This window comes from Callorhinus ursinus, unplaced genomic scaffold (assembly GCF_003265705.2).
Source record: "Callorhinus ursinus isolate GAN/ISIS: 27379988/994484 unplaced genomic scaffold, GSC_fseal_2.0 scaffold23, whole genome shotgun sequence".
Lineage (NCBI taxonomy): Eukaryota > Metazoa > Chordata > Mammalia > Carnivora > Otariidae > Callorhinus > Callorhinus ursinus.
Genome location: NW_027397085.1, coordinates 24186699 through 24206626, shown reverse-complemented (window position 1 = coordinate 24206626; position 19928 = coordinate 24186699). Strand labels below are relative to the sequence as shown.

General features: G+C 36.4%; 1 protein-coding gene across 3 annotated transcripts in view; it reads left to right on the top strand.

Annotated features, from left to right (window-relative positions):
- KCTD16 (potassium channel tetramerization domain containing 16) overlaps positions 1-19928 on the top strand; it is a 272548-nt gene that overhangs the window by 221769 nt on the left and 30851 nt on the right. The window lies entirely within an intron of this gene.

The window sequence follows — 19928 nt, the reverse complement described above, 5'->3', positions numbered from 1 at the left end:
GCACCCCCAAGTCAACTGTGAGGAGCCCAAGGAAGTAACTGAGAGAGACTCTGATGGAGGATGCCTGGAGCCTCCTAAAATAAATGGACAAAACTTGAATAGGGTTTGGATAATCTTACCCCTTTTGTCCTTAAAGGCATGTAGGGCCCAAGATGTTGGATTGGCCATAAAACCCTGGGCAGAAAGACATTTGTCTACATATGCCTTGAAACTTCAATCCAAAACCTGGAATGGGTCCCCTGGTAGAATTTTAAAATCAGTGTCCCTCACCTACTTGTCACCTTTTCTGACTTAAATGTCATTTAAAATCTCTGCTTTCTGAGTGACAAAGCAGGATGTGTGAGACTAGAAATAAATTGGCTATGTAAAACCTGAAAGTGCCATTAACTTTGCTGAGCAGATAATCATCAGAGCTGTGCTCTAGTGTTTGTGTAAGAGAAGCCAGGACCAGGCTCTCTGAGCTGTTGATTTCCATCTAACTGTTTCTGTTTGATTGTGTGTTGATTTGGGAATCTGAGTGGTATGCCATGTACTAATCTTCCCACTTACTCAGGCAGCTTGAAAGTTAGAACATCCACATTTTTAAAATTTCAAACAGATCCACAAATGGAAGTATTTATGTTCTCCCTATTTCCGTGAAAAATACAACAGGCTGTACTGAAAAATTTCAGCAAGTGCTATTTATTCTTATTGCTTGGCCTAGGTCCATTTCAGTTCTGTCTCCAAATAGTATAGCCCTATGTGTTTGATTTGGATGTCTGGTTGGGGAAGTGAGTGGCACTATTTAACAACATCACAAGTAAAATTCACCCATCATCTCTGTCTACTGAATGAATGATAAAGAAGGTTATATAATGAGGGGAGAAGAGAAAACAAGCTAATACCCAGCAATAGGGAATTTATTAATGAGATTATGGTATTCTATAGAAGAATATCTTATCATTTAAAATGAAGACATGTTTACAAAGAATATCTAATCACCTGGGAAGATACTCAATAGTGTAATGTTCAGTCAGGAAAGTAGGTTACAAAAATGAATATATACCCCCGAATGGGATGTTCCCAACCCTTTGATATATGGCAGCATTAAGGCTGTGCTTGCTCCATTTATACATTTAGTAGACCATTTTTCTTTCTTAGACCTTGCGGAAGGATACCAAGTTAGGTGACAATTGCTTGCAATGCTCTGTACTACAAATACAACTTCCTCATGCATTGCTACCTGTTCTGACTCAAAACCATGTGAAATAGATAAAATGATGGTCAACCACCCATTGCTGTTGCTTGTCTGTTACTCAGCAGCTTGAAAATAATTCTACATACCAATATCGTGCTTGTCTTCCTGATGCCAGCACTTGTATAACAGCCAATTACAAGGCATTTGTCATTGTTTTTACACCATAACTTGGTAATTTTATTTAGACAGGGGCATTTTCTTTTAATAAATCTAGGTGGATTGCCAAGTCAGAATACATTTATTAAAGCACCAATTAGATCTTGCTCCCTCATCCATCACAAAACCTTTAATTCTTGTGTCGTTTGTTGGGGTGTTCCAGGAACCGTGTTCACCTGAGTGAATGACTTAAATCAAATTGGCATTTTGCAAGGATTATCTTATCTCAAAATTTCAAAGCAAGCCATTCTTTTTTATGTATACTATGAATAATGAGCAATATTGTTTTCAATCCTTACACTCCATTGTTGGGATATGGCAGGGGAAATAACAAGTCTAGAAGATGGAAGCCAAAAGGTGATTATTTTCCAAAGTGAGATAATCTCCCAGGCACTTTTTGGAGTTGGGAGGAATGCACCAGTGAGATGTGCACAGTGGAATGCTGAGTGAGCAACAGTTAAGTTCTGGAAAAAGAGATGGGGCCAGTGAGCAGAGGAGATGCTGTTTCCTAAATACTTGTTTTAGATATTCTTAAGCAGAACACAATGTCTTCTCCTGCCCCTCTCTCAACTTTTGTTTTCTGACATCAGTGGACAAGAATAATACTTCTTTTTTCCTGAAATGTCTTTTCAGGATTGGATATTCTGCTGCATACTCCCTGCTCTGACATCTTGCATGAGAACATCTATAGCAGGTGACAGTAAAAGAGGTTCTCCAAAGGAGAAAACAGAAGAGAAGACAAGTGTTGGGCAGGAAGAAAGGTATAGTCTGAGAAAGCAGAGATAAGATAAATGGAATAGACTCACCTGGACTAAAAACCCCTCAGTAAATCTTTATTAAGCATTTACTTGGAGCAAGGCATTATGAGTGTAATGAGTGTATTTGTGAGGAACTTTTGGTTGAAAGTCGAAAATCCAACTTGAGCAGACTTAAGCCAAAGATAAAATTTATTGGAAGGATACTGGGGTAGCTTACAGAATGCAGAGAAGAAAGCTGGGTTCCCTATGGCTTCTTTGTCCCTCTGCAAGTTGTATCATTCTCTTTAGCTATAGGATGTTTCTCCTGAACAAAGGAGGCCTCAGGCAGTGAACTAACACCATTTTATTTGAGTGACCCAAGATGTAGACCCAAGATCTGACAGCTGAACTTCAATATTCTTGTGAAGGACTCTGGTCCAGCTTGGGTCACATACCTCCCTTTAACCAATCGTGTCATAGTGGTGATGACAGGCTATGCTTGGCCAGATCTGAGACGCACACCTATCTTTGGCTGGTGGCAGGGTACCGTGATTGGCGGTTGGCAAGATAGCCATATTTTTTGAGTTGAAGAGAAGGTATTCCCCAAGGAAATAAGGAAAAGGTTAGAGTAGGAGTGGCAGGGATGGCATTCGGACAGACTTTCTCTAGGCAATAATTGAAGCAAACTAAAATGAATAATAGAAAGATGCATAAGGCAAACAGGGATACATACTGCCCTCGGGGAACATACATCCTTTATGGGAATCTAAGACATGTTCACAAATAACTTTAACATCCAGAGATCAAAGAAAAAGAGATAAAAAAGGGAGAGAAAGAAGGAGAATTGGAGAAGAGAAAAGAAGGAAATGGGCTTAAGAGAGATTCCACAGGCCTGGCTTTTAGAGAACAACGAATGCATGAGGTTGTAAGATGACTAAAATGATAGCAGTGGGGAAAAACAGGAAATACAATATGAAATATACAAGTTCAGCTCGTCTACACAGTATCTCAGGGAACGTGGTCCTTGTGTAAGCTTCTTTGTGTGTGTGTGTGTGTGTGTGTGTGTGTGTGTTGTGGTGCGTGTTTTAATAAAGCAAAGCAGTGAAACCAGAGGCCTCATTTTTTTCTTCAAATTTTGCAAACATTCTTCTCTTAATTTTATTTTATGTTCCATAGATATAACCCACTGTTTCCTTAAAACAAAAAGATGAGAAATTTGAAATGGGAATTGCTGAGAAATAAAAATGGCAGAGAACACTCAATATGGAATGATAAGGGAAGAGGTGAAGAGGTGAGGGAATGCAGTCTCAGTGTTTGTCAGTTTGTCTGCAGCAGATGTAATTTACTTCTAGCCTCGGCTCTGACACCAACTTACTATTTGGCCTCAGGCAAGTTGTATTACTTCTCTGAACCTAAAATTTCTCATCTCTAAAGTGAGTGAGATTGAATTAAATCAGGGATGGCAAATTGTTTCATCATATGGGCTAATTCTGATCAATTAGCAGTAAGAAGGGTTGTGTCTGGATTCAGTGAAAGGGACTTCAAGCAATGAGACGGGTAACATGTTAAGCCATCATCTATCAAGAATGCTTTAGTGGAAATTGGTTTGCTCGGATTTTTCCATGTGACAGATGAGGCATTTTTCCTTCCTGGAAGAGTGTAAGGAAACTGGTCCAGACCCTCATACCTCCAGAGGGTCTCTCCATCTATCCTGGCAACATCTCTGGAATGAGTATTCTGCATATTGCTTTCCCAGTTTTCATTTTATTATGGTTTGTACCTGCTTTTTGATGCATAGACCTCCTTGAGAATCTAATAGCCATGGATGTCGTACCAAAAAACATAAACATCCCATGTTCTGCATAAAATTTCAGGGGTTTCTTAGTCCTCCTGAAGACCAAACATGTAGCCCCAAGGAAGCTTTCCAGGACTCTTGATATTAAATGCAATGTTACTTTATCATCATGTCAAGCCATTTCTTTTTTTTATGTTATGTTAATGACCATACATTACATCATTAGTTTTTGATGTAGTGTTCCATGGTTCATTGTTTGCATATAACACCCCATGCTCCACTCAATACGTGCCCTCTTTAATACCCATCACCAGGCTAACCCATCCCCCCAACCCCCTCCCCTCTAGAACCCTCAGTTTGTTTCTAAGAGTCCATAGTTTCTCATGGTTCATCTCCCCCTCCGATTTCCCCCTCCCCCCCTTCATTTTTCCCTTCCTACTATCTTCTTTTTTTTTTTTTTTAACATATAATGTATTATTTGTTTCAGAGGTACAGGTCTGTGATTCATCAGTCTTACACAATTCACAGCGCTCACCATAGCACATACCCTCCCCAATGTCCATCACCCAGCCACCCCATCCCTCCCACTCCCCACCACTCCAGCAACCCTCAGTTTGTTTCCTGAGATTAAGAATTCCTCATATCAGTGAGATCATATGATATATGTCTTTCTCTGATTGACTTATTTTGCTCAGCATAATACCCTCCAGTTCTATCCACATCGTTGCAAATGGCAAGATTTCATTCCTTTTGATGGCTGCATAATATTCTGGAAAACAGTATGGAGGTTCCTCAAAAAGTTGAAAATAGAGCTGCCCTACAACCCAGCAGTTGCACTACTGGGTATTTACCCCAAAGATACAAATGTAGGAATCCAAAGGGGTACATGCACCCCGATGTTTATAGCAGCAATGTCCACAAATGCCAAACCATTTCTAATTATGAATTGTGAAAATAGAAAAGAAATCTCATTGTGTAATTAAACAAAGTTGCCTGTGTCAACACTAGGGAGCAGCCCACCCGCACATACATATATCATGTTTATTTAGTAGAAAGAAAATCAGGCAATTTTTTTTCTTTTTTAAGTGACTGGTCCTTTCACTGAAGTATGATAACAGGTAAGTAGTCAGTCACTTTAGAGGGGTGAAGAGACTTGCTTGGTTTCTAAACAAGCACAAGGAGGTGGTTGGATGAATGACTTAAGATTGGTGTCAGTTCTAATGCTTTTAATGTTCTAGTATGTAGTTAAATAATTCACCGGTGCACCATTTGCTAATGGAATGGAGGGAGTTTAGTTCTTTCACTCAGTTGGTATCAGTAGATAATTGATTCTTCAGCCTCAGGGATCATGCCTATCACCAGGTGTGTTAAAATGCAGGTTGCCAGGTCTAGATCGCAGAATTTTGAATCCCTGAGTCTGTGGAAAGAGGCAAAACATGTGGATTTGTGAAACATTCTCCTGGTGATTCTGCTGCAGAGGGTCCCAGGATTACACTTGGAGAAACATTGTACTAGAGGGTTTGGTAGCGTGAAGAAAAGATCATTTCTTGTTTTTATTCTGACACAGTACCTTGTATACAACAGATACTTAATACATGCTCATTAACTTGAATTATTCCTGCTTGAGTGAATCAGGAAAATTGCCTGGGCTCGGAAATATTTTGCAGAGCATTGTACACCATAATATACGAGGGAATAGGAAATGTTAACACCAAACCATATGTCTTAGGAATCACAGCTAAATCTCCTATACGATGTTTTTTCAATATGTTGATCATTCTAAGCTGCTCATTTTCTAATCCTGTGAAAGTTGCTGTGTATGTTCCATAATTCAACAAAAATGAAATAGATGATGTGGCAACTTCCTTCTTTTTCTATTATTCTAATTCACCTTGCAAATAGATGCTTTTTGAAAATATATACATTTAGATCATTGTAATGCAATTTCATCAATGTTTGAAATTACTCTGGTTTTCATTTAAAAATAAAACCAATCTCACTTTTTCTTTTTCTTTTTAAATCTGAGTAGGATTCTTTCCAAGTGAATCACTAGAATAAAGGTAAATGGAATAACCGTGTGTCCCACTCCTTTTATGTGTTAAGAACTTGAAGTGCTTCACAGACATTGTGCTAAGCCTCACCACAACCCCTTAGGAAGCAATTGTCATACGTGTTTTATAGAGGTAAACACAGATTCAGAGAAGTGAACTGCTCAGTCACCTAGCTAGTAGTCACTGGGACTGTAAGGGATTGTTACCTAACATTTTAATTGGCCCTTTTCCAGCACACATGTTATCAGGACTTACTGAAATGATTCTTTTGGAAAAAAAATTAATTGCATCAGTGACTGTAATTTGTCAGTGGTCTACGTGGGCAGCGAGAATGCTTTATATCAGATCACATTCATACCATAGTGGTAAGGACTAAAACAAATCTTGATTATATAAATACATATAAAGCCCCTGGATATTTGGGAGAAAAACGAGATTACTGAACCTCTTTAGTTCATCCAAATAAATTGCTCTCCTCTGCTAATCTAATTTTATTGTATCTTGTAAGTCAAGCCCAGTTTTTCCTGAATTACCTTAGTTTTCTTTCTCTGTCATTTCTTATGTTATTGTGTTCACCTATACACACACACACACACACACACACACATACATACATATGGTTAATCTTTATAGTTTACATAAAGGGTAAATATTCTTACCATAATTGTTTCCATTTTACTCATGGAAAAACAGATTTATAGAGAGAGCAAATTATTTATTCAAGGCCAAACAATGTTAAGTGTCAGAACCAGGGGTTGTTTCCAAGTCCACATGACTTTGAAAGCCCGTTCTCATGTTTTCTTACCAGCTATAGCAGGTGTCACAAACTGAAGCACCTATAGAGGCCAGACTAGTCATAAATATGAGCATAGCAGGTCAGGAGTGAAAAAAAGAAATTACTTGGCTCTCTGTTTTTCCACTTTGTATAGAGAAATATTGGGTACAGAGAAGTATTTCTCTGCTATTGGGAAATAATAGTGCAGTGATGGTCAAGTGTAGTGATAAAGTACAACCAGTATTCATCCCTGGTATGGAAAAGCAGTAGGGAGTAGCGCAGACCTGGGGTGAACTGGGGAGTAGGCATTACCCCTCTCCAGCCAGCTGCTGCATGAGCACATAATGATCCAGAGGGACCAGATTCTGAGTTTCAAGAAAAGTTGGGACTCTGAATTTTTAGGTAATGTCTCCTAATTTTTAAAAATTGGCTTGTAGGCTTTTTAAATTTTATTTTATTTATTTTAAACTGTCACCTAATTAAAACATGTATGCAGGCCAAATGAAGTTTCTTGTTTTCTGCCGCTGTGATTATTTCTTGTCATTTAAAAATGAATAGCAAACAGCATATGAAGTGGCACCCAGCGTTTCTTGACTTCCCAATTTGGAAGGATAAGCTCCTCCAGTCTCTGTTAAATACCCTCATTCCTTCTCACGTGCCTGGTAGAGTTAACATGTCTACAGTAATGATGACAGTTGAAGTCCTTAAAACTTTGTTTTTCCTGCTCTAAATACTGCGTCACACCCTACTGCTTATGAAAAACAATAATACACATAATTGCCTTGTCAATGTAGCCGCTGTCATCAGGTTTTTCAGATAATGCATTCTGTCAGCTAAGAGCCTGTCAGTGGAAGTAGCTGCCCCTGTGTGTCATGTTATCATCTGCTGATTTATGCTGGCCCAGAAAGAATGTGGGAAGTGGGTCTCGCCATATACAGGCATCACCAGCAGACAGAGCCTGCAGCTCTACTAATCTGTGTAATTGCTTCCCACTTTCCAGCACACTAAAAGCTAATTGCTTTCTTCAATGAAACAAAACTATCCACTGAACCAGTTTGTTGAGCTCAGAGATTACTCACCTGTGGCAGTCTGCTTATCTCTGGGAAATAAGAAATGTTAAAGGAATGTTTACTATTCAGACGTAATTAACCTTACAGAGTGAGCTGACCATCTGGGCATCTTTACCTTTCTGGCTGATCTTTGTGTTTTATTTCAAAACTTGAATTCCACTCCCCAGCTGAGAAGTGATTTCCCTTTACTTGATGTTAAAGTAGTCATATATTTATGGTTGATGCAAGAACAAATAGCTAAATTGATTGTATTTTGCAGACAACATAAAAATATTCCTAAACATTGTGTTCAGTATGTGGATGTTAAATGACAGAGGGATGTGTAGCTCATGGAATACTATTGCTGTTGTGAATGACGGTAATCTTCTTAAAAGGCCAGAGAGGGAAGATTAAGTCCCATTGGCCCCATGCTTCATCTCATTTACTTACACCTCTGTTTTTCAATCAGTTTTGATTTAATGCATACATTATACCCTTTTTGGATATGGTACAAGGAGTTAATTGCAACTGGACAACCCTGATAATGGTTTGAAAGAATCACCCAAAGCTGACTCGTTCTTTCTAGTTGAAATGATTAGAATATTGGCCTGATCAGTACCTACAATATGTGTCAAAACACAGTTGGATTACAGTGGTAGTTACTGTTCAGTAGGTTACATAAAACCCTCCATTCGGCATTTTTAATGTAGTGCACATTTTGGGATTCAACTGAGCGAAGGAACCTTTAGTCTGAGTATCAGTGCATATTTCCTATGATGAAGGCTATTAGCTGGTGGGATCATCTCTGAGGAAATAAGGGGAACAGAGTTCTTTTGGTCACTTCAAAGTAGAACAGGGAAGGATTTGAGGAAGGAAGCTAAGAAGAGAAGTATGCTATAGGGTCAGGTGAGGAGGTAGCCAGAAGTGAGTGTAAGATCTGTGGGTCCCTAGTTTTTTTGGTTTCTTCAAAACATTTTCATGGTATTGTTTTTCTTTCTTACTTTTTTTTTTCCATCTTCATTTAAAAAATGCTCATTCACTGAAGAAAAATAAAACCCTATGGAATTGTGTCAAAGGAAAGCCTGAGAGTTGGCCCCTCACCCTCTCCATTCTATTGAGCAGCTATGACCTTGGTTAATGTATTTTACCTCTCTGTGACTTGCCTCATTTCCTTATCCATGAAGCAAAGATAACAAAAGTATCATCGTCATAGGTTTGTTGTGAGTTCTCAATGAATTAATGTACAGAAAGAGCTGCTGGCGTTACAATTCCAGATCAATGGATCTGTATGTCTATTGATCTAATTTATCTACTATGACATTTCTCTACTTGCTTTCCCCACACCACTTCATCAGGAATCTCATTTCATATTCTCACAGACAGAATTGTTCCGTTCTTTTAAAGTCCACTTTAGGGGTGCCTGGGTGGCTCAGTCATTAAGCGTCTGCCTTTGGCTCAGGTCATGATCCCAGGGTCCCAGGATTGGGCCCCGCATCAGGCTCCCTGCTCAGCGGGAAGCCTGCTTCTCCCTCTCCCACTCCCCCTGCTTGTGTTCCTGCTCTTGCTATCTCTCTCTGTGAAATAAATAAATAAAATCTTAAAAAAAAAGTCCATTATATTCCAAAATCTGAATGTACTGTAATTATCAGTCCCCTTTTGATGGACATTTACATTATTACCATTAAAAACAAAATTTTGCAATAAATATCCTTGTACATATACCCTTCCATAATACCAGAAAGGTGATTGCTAAGGATCTATGGATGTAATTTGATGAATATTGCTGATTGTCTTTCAAAACAGTTGTGTTGTTTTACACAGCTGTTAATAGTATCAGAGAGTCCCCTTCCCCCCCACACTTTTGCCGGCATCGATAGAGGTGATTTGTGTAATGGTTATTGTTTTTGTGTAACTGTATGCTCATGAGTGCTCTGTGTTGTGTGTGTGTAGTTTTGAGTCTACTGCCTGACACATTGCCATCCACACACCCAAAGGCAAAGAGCAACTGTGTTTGTAGAGTATTCATAGAGCTGTTCTGTCTGGCTCCCCATGGAAACCATTTTGGTTTTAACTGAGTGACGTTGTGTAGTTGTGACTCCAAAGTGGAAGCTTACTAAGCCTTGACTCTAATCTTCCTCTCTGTTGGCTAAAGCTGATGTCCTATGGGACTTTAATGAGTGTTTACACTTTGGGACAGGCAGCCCTGGTGTAGTGGCAAATAGAGCTGACCGCCAACTGCCTATTATGATTACCTGGTTCCCTGATTATCTCACGGAGTGTTGAACATTCTCCCCTTAGGATTTGATTTTTAGGAGCCATATGAAAATTTGCACTTTGTCCTCATTTTTAAAAAGTCTATTGTTTGTAGTTTAGGGAATCGGCATCGTGGAAGAAAGCTGATCTTGGAATCAGGAAACCTAGATTCTAGTTCCAGGATAACAGATAAAGGCACTAGAGGTCTGTGTCCAAATTCCACTGGGCCAACTACTTCCTAGGCAATATTGGGCAGAGTATTTAACTTTGTAACATTTAGTTTCCTCCTGCATAAAATATTTATAATAGTATTTCCTATTGGTATCAATCAACATTCTTGATTGTAGATAATACAAATCGACTCTGGATGTTTTAAGCAAAAGGGCTTTATTGTAAGGATATCACTATGACTTCTCAGATAAGCAGAAGGGTATAGATTCAGTTCTGGGAAACAAGCAAAATTTCAGGTTCTTGGGAGGTAGGCCATAGGCACAATCTGGTTAGGGTACCCAGCTGCTGCCATTGGCTTCCACTGTGAATAAATTCTCACATATCCTTTGTATTTGTGCCATTTTGCCAAGGTTTGCATTTCCTGAGTGGGAGTAATCAGTTGGCTAAGCCTGGGTTCAGTACCCATATTCAGGCTACCAGGAACAAAGAGAAGGAGTAACTGTTTCATTTGGTCTCTATAGTTGGAAACATGCTGCTACCTCTAACAAGACCATAAGGGGAAGAACACTAGAGTGATTAATAGTGTGAATTTGGGATCCAGATGCCCTGGATTTACATTCTAGCCCCAATGCTTAATCCATTTGTGCTTCATAGGTGAAATGAAGTTGGTTAAGGTATTTACCTCATTAGGGTTATTCTGAGAATTGAATGAGTTGATACGTATAATGTTCTTAGAACAGTATCTGACATATAATAAACTCACCACATATTTTTTTTTAATATCATTAGTTTTTCCAGTTAGGAAGGAGTTAATACTGGATAGCCAAACACAAACACAAACACAAAAACTAACAAAGCTATCAACATGGGCAGTATATCTTTGATGTTGATAGTTGCTTTTTCTTACTGTTTTTTATGAATTTCAACTCTGGAACTAACTTACTCTCATCAGTCTGGGCTATTACTACTTTCTTCATCTGTAATACAAGAATTTGGACCACTTGACATTGAAGGTATCTGACAATTCCAAAATACTATGAATGAGATTCAGGATAAAGCAGAGAGACTCTGGCAGGAAAAGGTAAAGAATGACCTAGAGTTTATTACCCAGTAAGATAGCAGCCACATAGGACTGTTGAGCACTTGAAATGAGGCTAGTCTGAATTCTGAATTGAGATGTGCTCTAAGAGTAAAATACACAGTAGATTTCAGAGTCCTCAGAAAGAATGTATTCTAATAATAATTTTTAAATATTAATTACATGTTGAAATTATATACACACATATGTTAGGTTAAATAAAACATATTTTAAAAGTTAATCCTATGTATTTCTTTTTACTTTTTTTATGTGGAGGCTAGAAAATATTAAGTTACACATGTGGCTCACATTATATTTCTATTGGCTAGTGCTGGGCTAGAGCAGGTACATGGTTGTGTACTCTGGAAATAGTTTAATGTTCTTTGATCCCTACATTAGTTAATATATTTTCATTTTCAATTGACAGAAATCTAACTCAATGTGCTCTTTATAAAAAAAAAGTAGTAATTGGAATATTATGGCTCACACATAACTAAAAAGTGTGGAAATAGCCCATCTTCACACTTGACTGGATCCAAATCAATGTCATTAGCAGTGTGAGCATAGATGGGTATTCTGTGTGTCTGTCTCTCTTCTGTTTTCTACTGTGTTGGCTTCATTCCTTGGCACGTTCTCACTTTGTGTTAACCGCAATATCTATAGCTTTATACCTGTATAGTAATATTTATAGCTTTATACCTCCTAGCCTAGGAGAATAAGAGATGGTCTCATTCTCTCAGTTCCAACAAATCTAGCTTGGGTCATGTGCCCGTACTGCACCAGTCACTGTGGTGTGGCATATTATGCTTTGATTAGCCAGTCTTCTGTCTCTGGGGGCTCCCTGGAACACAAGTAGAGACAGTCATTTGAAACCTGTGGACTAAGAATGAAGGTCACCAAGAAAAAAACAGTTTCTGTTACCAGACCAAATCGGAATGGCCATTGGGCAGGGAAAATAAATAATCAAAGGCTATAGGAGTGGAGGAGAATTTTCTGCTCTTTTTATCTCATGCTCACTGGAGCCATAAATCCGTAAGTTGTTTTCTTCCACCTCTTTCTCACACACTTCATTTGGTCACCATATATTAGTTTGCCTCTAAACAGCTACATAAATACCCCAACTTCCCCTGCCTCTTCACTGGCTTCCTATCTGTTCTTTTTAGTTCTAATTTCATTTTGCTGAAATCCAAAATCTATTCTCCACAATACATCCAGAGTAATTATGTATTTATTTAATAAAAAATTATTTTTAAAAATCCATCAATATAGAATATTATGCAAAACAGAATGCATGACAATGAAGTATTCCAAGACAAACATTTTTTGTAAACACAGCCAGGTCAAGAAATAGAACACTGTTAGGCAATCTAGAAGCACATTCCATGTGCTTCAATCAAACACAACTCCTTGGTGCCCTCCTAACTGACACCCTAACTTTTATACTAAATATTTCCTTGATGTCTGTATAGTTATCCTTCCATCACTTCGTTTGACTTACAAATAATCTGTTGAAAATTCAGGCTGTTTAAATTATGGAATTTCTGGGACGCCCAGGTGGCTCAGTTGGCTAAGTGTCTGCCTTCATTCAGCTCAGGTCATGGTCCCTGGGATCGAGTCCCATATCCAACTCCGTGTTCAGCGGGGAGCCTGCTTCTCCCTCTGCCTACCGCTCCCCTTGCCTGTGCACTCTCTCTTTCCCTGTCTCTCTGAGAAATAAATAAATAAAATCTTTAAAAAAATAAACTATGGAATTTTTCAGAGTTTTGGATGTGGCTGCATGCAAACACATCATATAATTCAGTGCACTTCTCTATCCTCTGCAAAATAGCAGCTGGATCCAGAGACTGGATCCAACTCAGAGTAAATTCCTTGGCTAGATTACGGAGACACATATGCGGTTGTCTCCCATTTTGTGATTAGTAGCTATTGATATTTAATGCCCATGTTCTCTTCATTATTTCTGATTTGTAAAATGATGACATGCTAATTCTATTATTTCATTTGTAGTTATTATATTATCTCTTTTTAACCCTTTACTGAGATACAACTCACATGTCATACAAGTCATCATATAATACAAAGTTTAAAAATATATTCACATGGTTGTGAAATCATCACCACATTCTAATCTTAGAACATTTTGTCTTCCCTCAAAAGAAACCCTTATCCATTAGGAATTACTTCAAATCCCAATCCAGCTCACCCTCAAGCTGTAGGTAACCATTAATCTACTTTCTGTCTCTATTCTCAGCATTTCAGAAAATATAATCATGCAATATGTGTTCTCTTGTGCTTGATCTCTTTCACTTGGGCATATTGTTTTTAAGGTGCATTCGTGTTTTTATGTGGACATATCTTTCATTTTCTCTTGGTTATATACCTAGGAATGGATTTGCTATGTCATGTAGTAACTTTATGTTTAACTTTTTGAAGAACTGTCAAACTGTTTTCCAAATGGCAGCACAATTTTACATTTCCATCTCTAATGTATGAGCGTTCCAATTTCTACACATTCTTGCCAACACTTATTAGCATATGACTTTTTGGGGCGCCTGGGTGGCTCAGATGGTTAAGCATCTGCCTTTGGCTCAGGTCATGATCCCAGGGTCCTGGGATCAAGTCCCGCATCGGGCTCCCTGCTCCTTGGGAGCCTGCTTCTCCCTCTGCCTCTCTCTCTCTCTCTCTCTGTCTCTCATGAATAAATAAATAAAATCTTTAAAAAAAATAGCATATGACTTTTTGATTACAGCCATTTACTAGGTGTGAAGTAATAGTTTTCATTTATATTTCTCTAATGACTAATAATGTTGAGCATTTTTATGCATTTATTGACTATGTGTGGGTCTTTTTGGAATGATGTCTATTCAGATTCTTTGTCCATTTTTTAATTGGTTTACTTATCTTTTATTGAGTTGTGGGGGTGTTTGTATATTCTAGATAAAAAACATTGTCAAATACATGATTTGCAAATATTTTATCCAATTCTATGGATTGTCTTTTCACTTTCTCAGTGCCATCATTTGTAGCACAAAGTTGATTATTTTGATGTAGCCCACTATTCCCTTTTGTTGATTGTACTTTTAGTGTCATATCTAAGAAACTATTGCCCATCCTGAGGATAAAAAGATTTCCTGCATATTTTCTTCTAAGAGTTTTATATTTTTAGCTCTTACATTTAGAACTATGATTTGTTTTGAGTTATTTTTTGTATGTGGTGTGAGATAGGACTCCAACTACATTCTTTTGCATGTCGATATCTAGTTGTCTTAGCACCATTTGTTTGAAAAGACTATTTTTTCACATTGATTGTCTTGGTACTCTTATAAATCAAATATATCAAATCAAATCAAATAAATAAAAAATATAAAGATAAGATTTTATTTATGTACTCCCAATTTTAATCCATTAATTTAAATGTCTATAGGTATGTACTGCCTCACTATCTGGATTATAGTAGCTTTGTAGGAAGTTTGAAATAAAGATGTATGTCTTCCAACTTTGTTCTTTTTCAGTATTGTTTTGCTTATTCTGAGTCCCATTCATTTTCACATGAATTTTTAAATCAGCTTGCCAGTTTCTGGAAAAAAAATCCCATCTGGGATTTTGATAGGGATTGCATTGAATCTGTAGATTGATTTGTGGAGTACTGCTATCTTAATAATATTAAGGCTTCCATCTATGAACATTTTAACATCATATTTAGATATTCTTCAGTTTGTTTCAACAAATTTTTGTAGTTTTTAGTATGCAAGCCTTACACTTCTTTTGTTAAATTTATACCTAAGTGTTTTATTCTTATTGGTGCTATGGCAAATGAAATTGTTTTCTTACTTTCATCTTTGGATAGTCATTGATACTATATGAAAATACGATATATTTTTGTGTATTCATCTTGTATCCTGACACATTGCTGAACTTGTTCATTAGTCTCGTCATTGTTTTGTTTTGTTTTTTCTTGGATACGTTAGAATTTTTATATACAAGATCACTCTGTCTTCAAATATAGATACTTTTACTTTCTCCCCTCTAATCTGTATGCCTTTTATATCCTCTTCTTGCCTTATTGCCCTGCCTAGAACCTCCAATACATGTTGAATAAAGTGTGAAAGTTTAAATCCTTGTGTTTTTCCTGATCTTAGGGAAAAAGCATTCATTCTTTCGCCATTAAGTATGATGCTAGCTATTGGTTTTTGTTTTTTGCAGATGCCCGTTATCTTGAGGAAGGTCCTTTCTTTTCTAATTTGTAGAACATTTCTACCATGAAAAGATACTGGATTTGGTCAAATAGTTTTCTGCATCTATTGAGATGATCCTGGGTTTTTATCCTTGATTTTGTGAAATGATTTATTATATTAATTGATGTTTGGATGTTAAACCAAACTAGCATTTTGGGGATACATCTGAATTGGTTATAGTATATAATGCTTCTCTATATGTTGCTGGATTCAATTTGCTAGTAATTTCTTAAGGCTTTTTGCATCTGTAGTTATGAAGTATTTTCTGTAGTTTTTCTTTCCTGTTATATCTTTGCCTGGAATCACAGTAATATTGGCCTAATAGGTTGCATTAGGAAGTATCCTCTCCTATTTTTGGAAGAGTTTTTGAAGAATTGGTATTAATTCTTCTTTGAATATTTGGCACAAATGATCACTAAAGCCATCTTAGCCTGGGCTCTTCTTTGTGGGAAAGTTTTAAATTAGTAATTCCATCTCTTTACCTGATGTGAACCTATTCAGATTTTATGTTGCTTCTTGAGTCAGTTTCCATAGTTAATGTCTTTCTAGGAATTTTTTATTCTGTGGCATATAATTGTTCATAGTAATACATTATAATCATTTGTTATTTCTGTGATATTGGTAGTGACATTCCTGATTTTAAAATAATGTGAATCTTCTTTACTGTTTGCTTAGCAGAGCTAAGTATCTGCCAGTTTTGTTGATCTTTTTCAAAGAAACAATTCTTGGTTGCATTGATTTTCTCTGCTCTAATCTTTACTATTTCTTTCTACTAGCTTTCTTGGGTTTTGTTTGCTCTTCCTTTCTCATTTCTAAAGGAGAAGCTTAGGTTACTGATTTGTGTATAGATACAAATTTTTCTCTGAGCACTGATTTAACTAAATCCCATAAGTTTTGTGATGCTGTATTTTCATTTTCACTCATCTAAAATAGTATTTTCTACTTTTCCTGGTGATTTTTTTTTCTTTCACCAATTGGTTGCTTAAGAATGTTTTATTTAATTTTCACTTATAATTAGATTCACTGTGGTTGAAAATATGCTTTGTGTGATTTCAATCCTTTTACATTTTTCAAGACTTAATTTTATGACCTAGCATATGTACATCCTGGAGAATGTTCCACATTTGATTAAGAAGAATGTATATTCTGCTGCTGTTGGGTAGAGTGTTCTATAGATTTTTAAATATTTAACTTATGTATAATGTTGTTTAAGTATTCTATTTTCTAGTTGTTTTAACCATTATTGAAAGTGAGTTTTGAAGTCTCCAACTATTATTGTTGCATTTTCTATTTTTCGCTTCCGTTCTCTTCATGTATTTGGGGACTGTGCTATTCATTGCATGTATGTTTATAATTCCTATATTTCCTGAGGGACTGGTCCTTTTATCATTATGAAATGTCCTTCTTCATCTCTAATAATTTTTGTTTATTTTAAAGTCTATTCTCATTATTTGAGAAGGATTTGTTTTTAGAATGCTCATATTACATATGAGAATAATACTATTTTTATATTATTATTGTAAAATATATTTTCTTATGACAGGTTACCTACCTCAGCTCTTTTTTGGTTGTTGTTTACTTCATATACCTTTATCTATACTTTTACTATTTGTATCTTTGCATTAAAATATGTCTCCTCTACAGAGCATATACTCAGATTTTTTTTTATCTCCAGTTTCACAGTCCTTGCCTTTTGACTGGGCTGTTTAAACCATACACCTTTAATGTTATTGGTATGGGTTAGATTTACATCTACCATCTTCCTTTTTGTTGTCTATATGTACCAGTTATTTTTTAAAAATATTCTCTGTTACTGCCTTATTTTGTATTAAGTAAAATTTTTAGTATAACACTTAATTCCTTTTATAATTTTTTTTTATTTATCTTCATAGTGGTTGCTATAGGCCTTATAATATACATTTTAACTTATCAGAATCTAGTTCAGATTTATTCTCAGTTCCAGAGAAATATACTAACTTTACTTTTATGTAGCTCCATTTCTTGTCACCTCTTCTGTGCAGTTGCTATTGTGCATTCTACTAATATATACTATTATGTCTATATGTGCTACAAATCCAACAATGCATGGTTATAATTTTCAATTTCAATTTCATAATCATATCTTTTAACAAAGCTAAAAGAAGAAAAGAAAGCAACTGTATATTTATAGAGTTTGTTATATTAGCCTTCTTATTTACCTTTTCTGATTCACTTCATTACTTTCTTTGGATTTGAGTTACCATCTTGTTTCATTTTCCTTTTCCAATACAGCTTTGTTCTAACCAGTCTCCTCTGTGCTATTATTGTCAAATATATTACGTTTTTTTGTGTTAAAGGCCCTGTGTTACAATTGCATTCATATTTTTTATGCAGTTGCTTTTTAAATCAGTCAGTAGAACAAAGGAAATGAAATATGTAATCATACTATCTTTTGTAATTACCTAGATGATTACGTTTAACAGCACCCTTTGTTTTATCATATGGATTCCAATTACCATCTGGTATCACTTGCTTTTTAACACGAAGAACTTTCTTTAATTTTTCTGGTATGGAAGATCTGTTAGCAACAAATTCTCTCAGGTTTTCTTTATTGTTAATGTCTTTATTTTGCATTCATTTAAAAAATAGTTTTGCTGGGTATAGGATTCTTTGTTGAGTTTTTAATTTCAGCCCTTTTACTCTGTCATACCACTGCATTCTGACCTCCATTGTTTCTGATGAGAAGTCAGCTGTTAACCTTATTGAGTTTCTTTACACATGATGAGTCATTTTTCTCACCTCAATCAACATTTTATCTTTGTTTTTCAACACTTTTACAGTAATATGTCTTGATTTAAATCTCTGTATTTATCCTGCTTGAAGTCTATTGGAGTTCTTGCATGTGTGACTATTGTTTTTAATTAAAAATGGAAAAATTTCAGCCATTATTTCCTCAAATATTTTTTCTGTCCCTTTCTCTCATCTTTCTTTCTGGTACTCCCATTATATATATTTGATATCAAAATACTGCATTGGTTCCCTGTCCTTCTCCTTTGTGATGAATTACTATTTTTTTAAATTATCACCAACTCATGGATTTAAACTTATTTGATGGGTTTATTTTTTATTTTTTTAAGATTTTGTTTATCTATTTGACAGAGAGAGAGAGAAAGAGTACACAAGCAGGGGGAGCAGCAGAGGGAAAGGGAGAAGCAGACTCTCCGCTGAATAGGGAACCTGACACGGGACTCGATCCCAGGACCCTGAGATCATGAACTGAGCTGAAGGCAGATGCTTAACCAACTGAGCCACCCAGGTGCCCCGATGGGTTTAAATATATTGCAATTATTATCATTGTGAAGCTCAAATTATTCTATATTTGTCCAGTGGGAGCCTCTTCAGTTTGGCTGCTAAGTCTTTTTAACATGACTTTCATAGTCATTGATCATTTACTTGCTGTAAGGTATGATGCGGTATTTTAGGTTCATCTTGTATATTTCCTACATTAGACCTGGAATCAATCTTCTCCAAGAAGGTTTGGTGTATTTTAGTGAGAAATGTCATTTCAAGATCACAGTCTGGGTACTAAGAATAGTCATTGCTACTGGGGTACCCTATGTCTATGTCTTTTCAATAGACAGAGCTAAAATACAGATACATATATAAAGATAAAATACCTCATTATTTCATATTGATACTTCTAATTCAGATTAAAACCTATAGGGTTTTTACTTAATTCTTCTCTAGGATATCCGATCTCCTTTGTTCCATATCAGAAATCATGGCATATAACCAGTGCACAGTATATTCTGTTCCTCCTAGACTTCACTTAATCTTAGTTCTACAAGTGTATCAGTTAGGGCTTGATCACTGAAGCAGTCCACTCCAAGTGGTATGGTGTAAGGGATGGGTCCTTATGGATTAGATTTTACATAATTGTGAAAGTTGGTGAAAAAGTCTTTTGTAGGCTATTCCTCTGATTCCAGTATTAGGTCTGAAGCTGCTGTAAATCAGTAGGGAAGAAATATAATACATGAAGCAGGGGAAAATGAGGAAAAAGTAGAGCCCCATAAAGAGAATCTGGGTCTCATGTCTATTTCTCACCACCTATAACCCCAACAATGTAGGTGATCTGTAGAAGAGACTGGTGCCCTTTGCCAAAGAGTTGCACACATACTTAGCTGAGGACTTACAGAAGCTGAAGAAGAATATTTGAAAGGAACTGACGGGGTTTAGAGTCTGACTGATGCCAGAGACCAATAAGGTGAGCTAGCAGATAATAACCATATGATCAAGTTGCAGTAGTACTTGGAATCCTATACCGACATTCATAGAATAATGGCTTCTGCTTTATTTCTGCTTTCTAAATCTTATACAAATTTGTTCTATAAATAGCTTTAATCTAGAAATAT